Source organism: Manis pentadactyla, chromosome 3 (genome assembly GCF_030020395.1).
Source record: "Manis pentadactyla isolate mManPen7 chromosome 3, mManPen7.hap1, whole genome shotgun sequence".
In the NCBI taxonomy this organism is placed as follows: Eukaryota; Metazoa; Chordata; class Mammalia; order Pholidota; family Manidae; genus Manis; species Manis pentadactyla.
The window spans coordinates 108,939,781-108,954,354 of NC_080021.1; the positions used below are offsets into that span (position 1 = coordinate 108,939,781).

The following is a 14,574-nucleotide window of genomic DNA, read 5'->3' on the forward strand; positions in this document are numbered from 1 at the left end:
GAGATGCCTTCAGTGTCAATGTGTTTAATTCAGTACACACAGACATGGTTTGGATCGCAGCCAGTACATCTCAGTCAAAGTTGCCTTGGTACCAGGTGACATTAACAGAAGAGCTGTTGGGTTAGTGAGTATATGTATAAAAATTCCAATTGTTCAATCTGTGTATTATGTAAGTCACACATTTCTGTTTCTAGAGTTGCTGGGCTATCACTTTCCTCTGGCAATGGGTTTGTTTTCTAGCAGGGCTCACCAAAATCCTTTCATGACCATAATTCTGATTGCTCCAGGCTGTGACATTTCAGTTTCTCCAAAAATGCCTCTTTATTTCTGGAGAGTAACCAATAGGCTGTTTTATCCTTCTTTAAAAGATAGCAAGCTTTTGAAAACCAGTATTCAATGGTTCATTCACTCCTGGTTCAGGAATCAGTCCTTGATGCGTACTGTGTCCCAAGCACCATCCAAGAGCTCTGTATTGGCAGGTATAAGCTTTGTTTCCAGGCTAGTGAAGGGAATTCAGGCAGACCCACTTTGACGCCATGGATTTGCTAAGTGCCCACAGGACCTAAGAACATGAGGTTGTAATGGCCCTCAGGAGAAGGTAATGAATACCGGCTTAGAGAAGAGGCTTCACAAGGGAGCTGACATTGGAGAAAAGTCTTGAAGGATGGGTAGGTGAAAGGCCACTTCAGACAGAGGCACAATCATATTCAAAACCATACGGTCATTGTGCAAAGAGACCATGAGGGCATGATATGTTTTGGGAATAGTGAGGTGTTCTCGGGGAGGGGGTATCAAGGGGGTCACAGTGGGCAGTGGCTGGAGAAGTGCGTTCTTCTTGAAGGAATGTGAACTTTCTCAGTGGAAGAGCTGTCCCTCTTCATTCTGGAATGCACTGTACCCCACTATTATTTCATTTTTAATTCATTCAGCACATCTGTTAAACACTTCTTGGTGGGCTCAACACTGAAAAAAAAACCCAAAAATGCCATAAATGTCATTAGATCAAATCTCAGAAAATTCTGCCTTATCAGAATAGGATGGGATAGATTTATACTGGGATTTTACCTCTTAACATGGAGTTTCATTTAATTTTGTTTATACGAATGTAGAAAGACAATAGTCTGAAAAGGCCGAACAGCCTTAAAATCTTTAAAATACAGTATATTCCTTTTTGGACTCAGAACACAACTCTAATATAATAACAGGCTGTAATGAGGACAGTTAATTATTTGACTCCATTAGTTAAATAAATAAACAATTAGGTCGGTGGCAAAAGTGCCAGAAGAGGTGGACTTACCCTGAGGCAGATGGCAGCTGATTCTTGGACAAGAGATAGAGAATGAAATCCCCACCACAGCCCTGGAGCTAACAAAATTCAGGACAAATCTGGAGCAATGCAGTGGGTTCATTCTGCCATCATGTTTCATATTCCTAATGAGCACCCTTTCCATTTCCCACAGAAGGAAAACAAAGTTCTTTCTGCTTAGAAAGGCCTCCATTTAGTATTCATTAGTTTATAAGATAAAAATGACTGTTCTGAGTTGCTCTGGCAAATGTGGAAGTTCATCAGTTTGCTTCTTATTTGCTTAAATGGGTTTCTTATTTTTTTAATTTTAAAAATGAATGTTAATTTCGTAAAAGTATTTTTACACTACTCAGAACAATAGATTCAGATTTTGTTTTGAAAGTTTACCTAACAGACTCTAGTTGCTTCAGTTCATTTTAGAAAATCAAAATGTGCTGAGATTTAAGTAAAATTAACCTTGTTAATGGGCTATTATCCAAACACAATGGTGGTTTATTTTCAAAGCTCACACTTGCCTCGGGATGGGGTTTTCTCATTTGCACCAGATTCCAGAGCCCTTCCAGCAGTCCTTATGATTCACACAGATATAAAGCAGATGGAAGCGATTTGACTGAAAGAAAGTTGAATGGGATGCATTTATACATTTAGGCCCTCATTCTCAAAATAATTATATGCCATTTGGGTACTTTTACACAGCTTATAGTCAAATGGAAAAAAAAAAATCAGCTATCCAGTCCAGGTTGAAAACTCTTAAAACATGGAGCTTGGACAATCTGCTTGGCAGAGCAATCCGCCCCCCCCTACCCCACCCCCACCCCCGACCCCCAGCCTGTGCTCTCCCCGCCCCCCCCACAAAGAAGTCTGTGTCCTAATGCCCTGAGGTTGTAAATAGGTTATAGGGGGAAAGGGGAATCAAGTTTGCTGATGGAATTAAGATTGTTAATCAGCTGACCTTGAGACGGGGAGATTATCCTGGTGGGTTCAGTGTATGCACAAAGGTTCTTAAAAATGAAGAGGGAGACAGAAGAATCAGGGAGAAATTTGAAAATGCTGAACTACTGAAGGAAAGGGCCTCCATATGATGGAAGAGGGGATTATACTTGTAATTGTGTTAATGAACATTAGAAGTACTGATTTCTCATGAGGTCCCATAGCTACTAATACTTTCTCTTCAGCTTCCTAACACACAGTGGCTCATGGTAGCATGGCTTTTCATCAGCGGCTCATTGTAAAATTTTAAAAAATAGATTTTCTTCCTTCAAGAAAAGAGATTTATGTAGCAAATGTATGAAGGCAACCTATCTTCTATCAATGCAATTAACAGCTCAAAAGAAGCACTTAAGAAATCAAAGATCTATTTGAAAGATACCAGAGAGAAAATACCTCTGTAAGTTGAAACTTTGATACAAATTGTAAACAACAGCTTTTTACAAAAGACTAAAAACATATATAATGTTAATAAACAGTTAGATGTAAACCAGTCAAATGATTTCTTTAAATTCATTTCTGAAAATTGAGTCAAGCTAGGCTGCTTCATTCTTCAGTTCTTACTCCTCAGCATCTTGATACTGCTGCTTAATAGAGGCCAGAATAACTGCTTATTTAGGCCTTTTCTTAAGTTCTCCTGAGAGATTTTTCAGTGGACCTTTTTTTCGCAGTGAAAACAAATCACCATAACCATTCTTCGTATTTCCTGTCCCCATCACATCCATCACAGTGAAGGCAAAAGCATTTTCCTTGTATAACCTTGGCCAAGTCCTCTGGGGGACAAGGGTCTGCCTTTCCACAGTACATCTGGGAAGACAGTGTTGTCTACAATCCACACACTTCCTAGTTACTAAATCTATTAATCCATCCACTCTTGTGACAAATATTTATGGAAGGCAGTTATGTGTCAGGCACCATTTTAGGCTTTAGGGATACAGCAGTGAGCAAAACAAACTCCTTGCTCTCTTGGACAGACATGTATATGTATACATACATATATATATATATAGTATCAGGAAGAAGTATGTGCTATTTAAAAGAAAGCAAAGCAAAATAAGGAAAATAGACAGTTATTTATTCCCTCTGAAGAACACAAAGGATTTCTGATATGTTGGCTAATTCTCTCAGCATGCCATTTAAAATGTGATGTTAAAAACTTAGAATGTACAAACAGAGCAGGTTTTGCTAAATAAGTAGAGACCAAAGGAAAAAAAAATATTCCCAGGATACAGAAAGAAGCAAAACTCCTGCCACTGACATCCAGGATTCTAGTGCCGCTGATTCTATTAACTGAAGTTAGAATGAAGGTTTTGAAGCATTTTGTAAATAAAGGAAGAGTGAGGCGACAGTGGGGGAGTTTTTGAAATGAGAATTGTTCACCTGTGTTTCATTACTCTTCTCTTCCTTTGACATCTTTTTACTTTAAAGAAAAGCCTTCTGAACAAAAGGAAAAAAAAGGGAAAGAAAAAGAAACGATTTTCCAGTGACTCTTGCATGAAAGCAAAACAAGGTTAAGTTGCAGTCAAGCCTTGTTGGTGCTCCTTGTTTTAAGATAAATGTTTAACACTTCAAAATGAAGAACAAGATTAGCATAGCATAGATCCTTCCCAGGAAGGCATAACCATTGATGCCTTAATATTTGTCAAAAAACAACTCCAAAGGTCATTGATTTCCATGAGACTTGGTCCCTAGGCTGTAGTGCCCAATCGCATGCCATGAAGCTGAGAGTAAAATAGCCCGGTAGGCAATAAGCCAGCCCCCAGGCAGGTCGGCTTCCCTCTGGCGGGTTTCTGTATGGCCCCTGTGTGCAGGAGCTGTGTGCACTAACCTGCAGCTATTAGATTTCTATGTCTACTTCTCCAGGCAAATATTCAAGCCCCAAGAAACAAGACCTCAGTGAACTTGAGAACATGATTTTAAATTGCCAATATGTTATTAAGATAATAATAGTATTTACTTTATAGGGTTATTAAAGGCATAAAATGAGCCAATATTTGTAAAGTGCTGAAAATAGTGCCTAGTATGTAGTAAGTGCAAATGTGTTCGCTAAATTATGTACGTAAATACACGAATAAATCTGTAATAACAGTCTACTTTCTTTGGAAATTAAATGAAACATTATCTATGGTACTTTCACTCATTTCTTCTGTGGATACTAATGCAGATTTTTTCTAATGAAAAAATATATCTTACATTTTTACTTAAAAAGCACAAAAATGTAGTGCAAGTTTTCTTACCATGGAGTTCATGGGTCCCTGGAGAATCCATGGATGTAATTCAGGAAGTGTGTGAGCCCCTTGAAATCACATAAACCATTTTATGAGGCTGTATATTTATGTGTTTTACTGGGCTTTAATATGATTTTCAAAGAGCCAGTGACTCCCCAAAAATTAGTGAAGTGAGGGAAACATCTGGAAGTCTATTTTAAGACATGTATTTAAGTGCCTCTTTTCAACAAACACAATTTAGCTACAGAATGAACTGCTTCTGAATAATTAAAGCGCTCCAGAGAAGTGACACCAGCATCAAGGAGGTGTAAGATATCCTCCTTTTGGTTTCCCTTTTGTAGCACCAACTAGGCATCCATCCATGAACTAACATGCCTCTGTGGGAACTGTGGAATTCCCACAGAGCACCATACACTAAGGGACCCAGCAAAAATTTCAACCACCTGTACTTCCTGTAATTGACAGACCACAGAGCAGGCTGCAGAGGTACTTAAACCAGTGAACCTGCTCCCATTGCTCCAGGTCATGGTAGGATGGAAAACTGGGAAGTGTTGACATAGGCAGGTACCCTGGGATATGAGAGAGGATTTGCTGAAGTCCATCCTCCCCAGAGGAGATCCCAGCATGACACTGGAGCAAATATATGTACAAATTTTGAAGCGGTGGAGAAGGTAAAAGGAACTTTGCCAGTGCCGTCCCTCCCTTAAGATGACACAGAGAGTGGCCAAACTCTCTGGAGATGACCTCTCCTACGAGGGAAAGGAGAGTGGTGAGTGTCCAAGTACGCCGTCTGTGAGGACGCGCTAGAGAAACCCATTTGTCTCTAGCAGTGCCCATAGTACTAAGGTGGGCCCTCCATGACCAGCGGGAAAGAGGAAATCAAGGAAAAGGCAGATAAGAATGTAAAGCAGATTAAAGGGATGCAGTTCATGGTGACTGTCCAGGACAACAGCAGGCCGTTTGCCCATGAACTTCTGGAAGCCTCACCCAATGATCCCCCCCCAGTAAGTCGACAGGAACCTCTGAAGTCTCAAGTGCTAAACCTATACCTCCTCCCACTCTGCAGTCAGTTCTTTGTGCACTCAGGAGTGCAGCAATGAGACCCAGTCCAGTAAACACAGTGCTATCAAAAAAAAGGTAAGAATACATCGGCAAGGGAGAAAACACAAGCTTGAGCTATAGCGCCACCTTCTGGAAAGAAACAGAGGTTACCGGCAGCCAGCCTGTTGAGTTGTAGGGAACCAAAGACATAAAAGCTTAAGAAGAATTCTGCCAAAAGAGGGAACAAGAGGTGTGGAGCATACAAGGTGTACCTGTACAAGGTCAAACAAAATGCCAGATACATTAGAACCAACTAACAGTATTCCTCAGCTAAAGGCAACTGGTAAGGATTTGAGGAGGTGTCTGCTGCTTGAAATGTGAAAGTGGCAGTGCAATATTTCAAGGAACAGGAAGAATCAAGGAAACATGTCAGCAACTAAAGATAGCAAAAATCGTCCAGTAGCTGGGCTCAAAAGCACAAAATTTTGTGATCTAGCTGATAAAGAATTCAAAGTAGCTGTTTTGAGGAAATTCAATGAGCTATAAGAAAACTGAGACAATCAATAAATCAGGTAAAAACACATCAACAAAATGAGAAATTTTGAAAAGAAGATTGAAATTATAAAAAAATAAAAACAGAAATTCAAGAGCTGAAGGATCCAGCAAATGAAATTTTTTTTAATGCAAGAGAAAGCATCTACAGCAGAGTAGAGCAAATGGAAGGTAGAATAAGTGATCTAGAGAACAGAACTTTGAAATAATCAAATCATAGAACAAAGAAAAATGAATGACAAAGAGTAAAGAAAACCTCTGTGATATATGGAGTCCATTAAACATACAAATATTAGAATAACTGAGATTCCAAAAGCAAAAGAGAGACAGAAGGCAGCAGTAAGTTTATTTAAAGAAATAATAGCTGAGAACTTCCCAAACCTGGGGAGACACTTGGACAGCCTAGTTCATAAACCTAGTAGACCACCCTATTATCTCAATGCAAAAGAGACCTTCTCCAAGACACCTTATAATGAAACTGTCAAAAACCAAAGATAAAGAAAGAATCCTAAAAGCAGCCAAAGGAAAAAGGACTGTAATCTACAAAGGAACTCTCTTTAGGCTACCAGTGGATTTTTCAGCAGAAACTCCCCAGGACAGAAGAAAATGGGATGACATTCAAAGTGTTCAAAGAACAAAAGTTGCCATCCAAGAATACTTTATCCAGCAAAGCTATCCTTCAGATATGAAGGAGAAATACTTTCCTAGACAGAAAAAAAGCTGAGGAAGTTCATCATCAATACACTTGCCTTGCAAGAAATGCTGAAAGGAGTTCTTCAAGCTGATATGAAGACACTAGTTAGTGACATGAAAACACACAACACATTGGCAAAGGTAAATATACAGTCAGATTTTAAAAACTCTAATTCTGTAATAGGGTGGTGTATCAACCACTTAATTATAGCATAAGGGTTAAGGGAAACAATACTAAAAATAACTATGGCTACTATAATTTGTTCATGAATACACAGTGTAAAAGAAGTACATTATGACATCAAAAATATAAAATCAGGAGTGGGGAGAGAAAAAGGGCAGAGTTTTTATATCCCATCGAAGTAAAGTTATCATCAGTTTAAAACAGACTGCTATGTTTGTAAGATGCTTTATATAAGCCTCATGGTAACCACAAAGCAAAACCATAGAGCAGACTCACAAAAGAAAAAGAAAGGGGAAACAGAGAGTACCTCCAAGTCATCGATTTACAAATGTGAGCTGTTTCTCCAGATTTCAGGTCGGTAATTTGCCCTACAATCTCAGTTCTCTAATGAATCCAAGAAAAGTCATTGATTTTCAGATTGCCCAGCATATTTCTTGCAATCATGGGAATGAGGATTTGAAAGCTTTTTACCTGCAGGGCTGAAGCTGGGAGTCAACATAGGCATGGCAAACCCTGGCTGACCTGAAAACCTGCTCTGCTCAGCCTGCCTCAGCACATCTCAGCTGGGTGCTGCCTGCTCTCACCGCCCCCACCCCAGTCCCAGTCAGCCTGGGGTCCTGCCACCTCAGAATGGCAGAAGGCACCTGCATTCTGCTCACCCACCCTCACCCCAGGAGAATTCCTCTGTGTAGGGTCAGAGTTTCCCACCCCTAGTCAGGGGGCACTGCTTGTCATGGATGCAGTAATAAGGGGTGAAATGTATGCCCCTCCACTTTATTTTCAGTGACAGCACCCAAGATGCTTACTGCTTTCATACTATCTGGGGTTCCCTCCCTTTAAACCTGCACAGTCCAGCAGGCCAAACAGTACAGGGCATTCAGACTTCTGTTAACATGATTTTTAAAAGCCTCTGAGGTAGAACTCTCCCAGTAGAAAAAAATAGCACCAAATCTGTTTTAAACTGCAAGGCCACAAGCAGGGAGCATTTTTTAAAAATGGAAGACTGACCATCATTTTGTCAACTACATGAGACATAAATATAAGGAATCTAAAGTATCAGAATCTAGGAGTTAAAATAACCAAAAAAAAAAAAAAATGAGACATACACAGGATTACATGAACTAAATGAGTCACCCAGAGAGTGATCAGAAGAATTCAGAATACAGGGTAATGGCTTCAATCTGGGAGTGGTCAGTAACGCCAGATGCTCTTCCAACATCATCCCAAGTCCCACTGCTAGCGTGTAGAAGAAAGCCGAGAATGCAAGAGAATTCCAGTGGGGAAATGTGAGAGGTAACCCAGCTTTCATTCCTCTTTATGTTCTCAAAGGATTTCAGGCAAACTGGGTATGTCAGTTCCATAATTGAGTCCAGGTCTCTATATACTAGAAGAGCTGGACATGCAATGGAAATACCCATTCCCTTCGGCTCCAGGCAGCAAGTGACAGGGGCAGTACATCTTGTTTCCTGACTGCCCGCCAGCCACATAACTCATTATAGAATTCAGAAGTCTTGTGGTTTTATCTACAAAGTTGTGCCTGTGCTGGAGGTGCTCACAGTTCTTATAAACTCATTTTCCTCTGTATGCTAGGTAAATTGATTCAGGGAACTATTTGGCAGAATCTGTTATAGAAATCTTAGGCCGTTTTACCACCAAAGAAATGTCACCCAACTGAAGTCTTTGATGAGACCCAGAGCTTTTGCTTTATTACTTAATTTTTTTTAATTGAGTGACCATAAATTTTTATTGCTGTCATTACAAGGCTGTGTTTGGCCCCTTATGGATATATGTATAATTCAGGCGCTGACATTGGGGAGGATCTCATTATTTTTATCCCTATGTTAAAGTTGATATTTGCACTGCTGATAGACAGGGGGATAATTTATTGCTTTGATCTCTCAAGATCCAGCCCAAATGTCACTCCATCTATGAAATGCTGTCTTTTAACTCCTAGAGCATTTTGCATATTCTATTGAGTCACACCTACTTTGTTGGAACCGATTTACAGGGGTAAGTGGTAACCCCCCCAGTCAGACCATGAGCACATTGAGATATAGGCTGGCCCTTTTCCCATGGCACCTCCATGCTACTAGCACTGTGTCTAGGGAACAGGAAGCACTCAGTTAATGTTGAATGAATACTCTTGAATGTGTCATTTCTGATTATTAATTGGACACACAGGTATTTAGCCCCCCACACACACACATCTTAACAACACATACTACCTACTAGTGGATGGCATGGAAACCCTCTCCATCAAGTCACCCTGGAGTCAGGAAGAGGTAAGAAGATTGTTTCTGGGCAGTGCATCCATGCTTGATTTTATAGTTTGTTTTTTTTATCCTTTTCAAAATCTTCAGATTTTCCAAATTTTCCATAGGGACCATCTTTCACTTTTATGCCTGAACAAAGACCAGAAACTTGTATGTTTTCATATAAAATAAAATCAGATTTCTCAGGAACAAGCCTTATAACATGATGACCACTGTCAAACCCTGCCTGCCTGGGTCACATCTCTTCTGCTATCTTCAAACTTTTGTATCTGCTAAAACCAAAATAGGGATACAACTTCCCAAGGTGACAGTTTGAGGGGCCAAAAACTAATCTGTTACATGTTTCAGTTAGAAAAATTGTTATAATGTTTTATAATCCCATCATCTTGAAAACGATTGGGAGGAAGCACCCTAATACATTTGAAACAACAAAGGAGAAATGCAAAATAATATTTAAAGTATTAAATTGGTGATGGCAATACTTGGTAAAGAGGTTGAGATTTCATGGCGCATCTTAGAAAAATTTGTGATTTCCTCCCATGGGGTTTTGGGGCATCCCTATGCCTGTTGGATGGGAACACAACCTCCTGGACAAGCTTCCTCAGATTTGGAGCTAGGCAGAGCTGTGTCGTGTGCACACATGTTGACTTTACCAGCGTGTTACTATTACACTTACGATAAAAAGGGAAATGGGAAGGGAATTACCTAACTCACTTGTTACCCAGGAAGACCACCATTCTAGTTCCTGCCCAAGTCAGGGGTGACTCTCTCATCTGAGTTAGGTATGGTTTTAAGATGATCATTTCAGCTACAAGACACAGAGAGTCGAAGCGGCACTCCACATATCCCTTCAACTTTTACCCAAGGCAATGTGACAAAGCACATAAATGTTACACAGAGGGCTTTGCAGGCCAAGGTCAAAGGTGTCTTCATTCCAAAAGTCTTGGCACTAGAACTTTTGAGCTGGGTTATCTTGGGAGCAAATCCACTGTCGGTTGTTTGCATCCCTAAGGCAAAAGGTGGGCATAGAGCCAGGAAATTACCAAAAAACAGGCCTCTTTTATAATTTCCCTGAAACAGGAATGTTGGGTATGGGTGATATTCAATCACTGCTACATTTTTTCTATGGGCCAAACCCCTGTATTCCCTAACAGGAACACAGACAACCCCGGCCAGAAGGATTGCCTGCTAGAATTTTCTAAATTAGTCAACATGTTTCACTAGTTGCAAAACATAATATAACTGCATTCTAGGAAATTGCACCTTGGTTGAGGTGATAGGCCAGAGTCACAATTTGCTAATCCTATTTGTTTCCACTGAGAAAGAGAAATAAATCGTCTCAGGAGAGTTGGAGAGATTCAAGCCTATGGAAGGAATTTTACTGAGAGCTCTCTGAGCTCCCAGAACATCCCCACAGAGACAGACTTTAAATGCATGTAGGTAGCAATTTACACTGGGTGGCCATTTTTGGTTCCTACATTCTTAGCCTTTCTCAGAGTTTGTGATTTTCACTGTCCCCATCAATCTGAATGCACAAAGTTAGCAATCCTCACAAATACAGTATCATTTCTTTCAGGAAATGGAAGTCCACTAACCCACAGACTATCGTGTCATTCTTTTCAACTTTAAGATCTTCCTTTCTTTCAAACAGTTCCCTTTCTTCTCTTTTTCAATGTTATTTCCTCAATAAATGCAAATACAATTGATTTATAATACTCTAATTCTTATCAAAAGGGTCAAGTATACTTTCAAAACAGTATCCCACAGTGCCATATAACCAAGAAAGGGGGGGAGAGAGTGGACTGAGAGGTTGGAGAAAAGTTTCATGAGAAAGTAGGTCTTGAGATAAGGCTGTACAATTTGGTGGCAGTACCCAAATATGAGTATAATTATGAAGAATTTAGATGAATGGTTAAAATCAGTGGTTAAGAACAAAATTATTGTTCCAATGTTTTTTTAACAGGTTGAATTTCTATACCAGAAGCCAGCTACCCCATTATGAATTAGATCCAAATATATTTTTGTAATTCTACACTGGCCTTTGAAAACCAGCAGTGAACATAAATAATACTGACTTTTTGGGAGAAGGAAGATGTTGCACTTGATAAACCTGTAATCTAAAATACTCACCTGTAATCTAAAATACACACACACACACAACTACCAAAAGGTTTTCATGTCATCTACTAATTTGGCAAATATTAAATCACTATATATTTGCCATAGTATGACTTTGTGGCATTATTAGCTGTTTATTCATTCAGTTGCTTAGAAACAGCAGATTGCTTCTAGTGTGCAGGTTTAGCTGTAGCTATTCTGTGCATATTAATTTTAGACTGTGCTTCCTCACCCATGGGAGAGTTACCAACTACCACCCAATGTATTTGTAAAAAACACTCTTACTGTAACTTCCCAATTGTTGACTAAGGTCAGATTCTAAACACTAGTTAGTTTTTCTACCCATCCTCTCAAGTCCCCAGGAACACAGGATTCCAGTAATAGGGCTCTCTTACAGGGCAATTTATTTCCACCTTCTATTCAGAATACTCATTCTTTCTTGTCATTTGAGTCTGCTGGCCATGGTGCATTTAAATAAAATCTTCCAAAGGTGAAAAAAATATCTATGATTTTATAATGACTGTCTGCATTCTCCTTTACAAAGAATGCTGAAATATTTGGATACTACAACCATTTTAAAAAGACTTTCAAACTCATTGAACTATTCCTGTGTTACAAGTTACAAGTGCAAATTCACCAAAGTTGAATCAGCACAAACAAGCTAAAGAGAAAAAGTGATCAATTATCCACTGAAATCAGTGTGGCTGACCAAGAAAAATTTTCAGTCCCCAAACGTTTCCAAAATGCTCACCCATTCGCTCCTCACTTTGTGAAAGCTTACCATCATTTGTGTGCCATTTCTAATCTCATATGACTAATCCCAGTCTTTTCTTTTAATTTTTGTTTAAAGTGTATTCCACCATAAACTATACTATCTCACTTTCTGGCGATTTTTTTTTTTTTCCCCATAGATTTATTTATTTATTTATTTATTTTAAAAAGTAATTATTTTTTATTGAAGGGTAGTTGATGCACAGTATTACATTACATTAGTTTCAAGTGTATAACACAGTGATAAAACATTTATATACATAATTCTAGGTTCCAGCTATCACCCTACCAAGCTGTTACAATATCTTGACTATATTCCTTATGCTATACATTACATCCCGGTTACTTATTTATTTTACCATTGTAAGTCTGTCCCGTTTTTTTTTTTGTTTTTTTTTTTGTGAGGGCATCTCTCATATTTATTGATCAAATGGTTGTTAACAACAATAAAATTCTGTATAGGGGAGTCAATGCTCAATGCACAATCATTAATCCACCCCAAGCCTAATTTTCATCAGTCTCCAATCTTCTGAGGCATAACAAACAAGTTCTTACATGTAGAACAAATTCTTACACAATGAATAAGTTACATAGTGAACAGTACAAGGGCAGTCATCACAGAAACTTTCGGTTTTGCTCATGCATTATGAACTATAAACAGTTCAAATATGAATACTCATTTGATTTTTATACTTGATTTATATGTGGATACCACATTTCTCTCTTTATTATTATTATTTTTAATAAAATGCTGAAGTGGTAGGTAGATACAAGATAAAGGTAGAAAACATAGTTTAGTGTTGTAAGAGAGCAAATGTAGATGATCAGGTGTGTGCCTGTAGACTATGTGTTAATCCAAGCTAGACAAGGGCAATAAAACATCCACGTATGCAGAAGATTTCTCTCAGAACAGGGGGGGTGAGGTTCTAAGCCTCACCTCTGTTGATCCCCAATTTCTCACCTGATGGCCCCCCTGCGACTGTGCCTGTCTTAGGTTGTTCCTCCCTTGAGGGATCTTACCCGTCTCTGGCTAACCAGTCATCTTCCGGGGCCATACAGGGAAATGTGAAGTTGGTAAGTGAGAGGGAAGCCTTATTGTTTGAAAAGGTTAGCTTTTTACTTCTTTGCATATTTATGCCCTGTGGCTTCTATGCCCAGCATTTGTCTTGAGGTATCTTTACCACTTGGAAGAATTATGATACTCGGTAAATTTGATATGAGGCACGAATTCTATTTAAGGGTTGTAATTAGGAAGGAAGAAGAAAAGCTATAGAAGTAGCAGGCAGAAGAAAACATGGGAAGATTGATTATTTCTTTGACATACCTTCTTGTAGAGTAACTTCAGCATGTATAGGTTTTAAGCTACTACTTAAATTGCGCACACACATTAACATAATAGGAGTATAGTTACATAACCAAAGCATATCTGTAATTACCAGCCATCTCCAGTGAAACCAAGAAAATCAGTTAGGCACCTTAGGCATTTGTGAAAACTTATCTATGATATGGTGGATATTGTCCAACTGAACTTGAACAGTCTGAGAGAAATCAGACAAATTAAAACAACCCATTCCTGGGGAATGTTCACATCCCTTATGTTCTTTTAACAGTAAATAGTCTGTAGTTGTAAGATTTTGGAGCGCTACAATTTGCACTTTTCCTAATTCTTGGTTGAGTTCCAACAGTATAGATCCAGTCAAATTTGTTGTTTTACTGTATGCACAGGCCAGCTTAGATATCTCCTTCCTCATTCCCATGGCAAGTCCAGGAACTGGTGGGATGAGTGCATCTACAGCTGTAGCAGTGCGTGGATCTTTGTTGGGGTTTTTTGATGATCATCTTCTGGCATGAGTCTTCCAGAGAGTGCTGATGTTGGAAGTTCTCTTTCATATCGTATTTTAGTTCATTTTTGGGGTAGCCCAATTAGGCTTTGATCCTCTGTATAAACACAAACAGACCCTTTGCCTACACTTTTATATGCCCTTTATACCCTTGAGTAGACCTCATTGGAGGTTACCACACAGGAACTGCCCTTTTTTGTTTTCTTTGTTTTGTTTTGCTTTGTTTTTGGTATCACTAATCTACACTTACATGACGAATATTATGTTTACTAGGCTCTCCCCTATACCAGGTCTCCCCTATAAACCCCTTTACAGTCACTGTCCATCAGCATAGCAAAATGTTGTAGAATCACTACTTGCCTTCTCTGTGTTGTACAGCCCTCCCTTTTCTCCTACCCCCCATGCATGTTAATCTTAATACCCCCCTACTTCTCCACCCCCACTTATCCCTCCCTACCCACCCATCTTCCCCAGTCCCTTTCCCTTTGGTACCTGTTAGTCCATTCTTGAGTTCTGTGATTCTGCTGCTGTTTTGTTCCTTCAGTTTTTCCTTTGTTCTTATATTCCACAGATAAGTGAA

The 14,574-nt window shown here is 39.2% G+C and overlaps 1 long non-coding RNA gene across 1 annotated transcript; it reads right to left on the minus strand.

Moving 5' to 3' along the window:
• Window positions 1–1,810: 1,810 nt before the first annotated feature.
• Window positions 1,811–7,465, minus strand: LOC118910099 (uncharacterized). The gene is made up of 3 exons (XR_005023831.2): window positions 7,299–7,465; window positions 4,965–5,090; window positions 1,811–1,916 (listed from the first exon to the last, which is right to left on the minus strand). It is a non-coding gene; the product is annotated as an uncharacterized LOC118910099 (long non-coding RNA).
• Window positions 7,466–14,574: the final 7,109 nt, after the last annotated feature.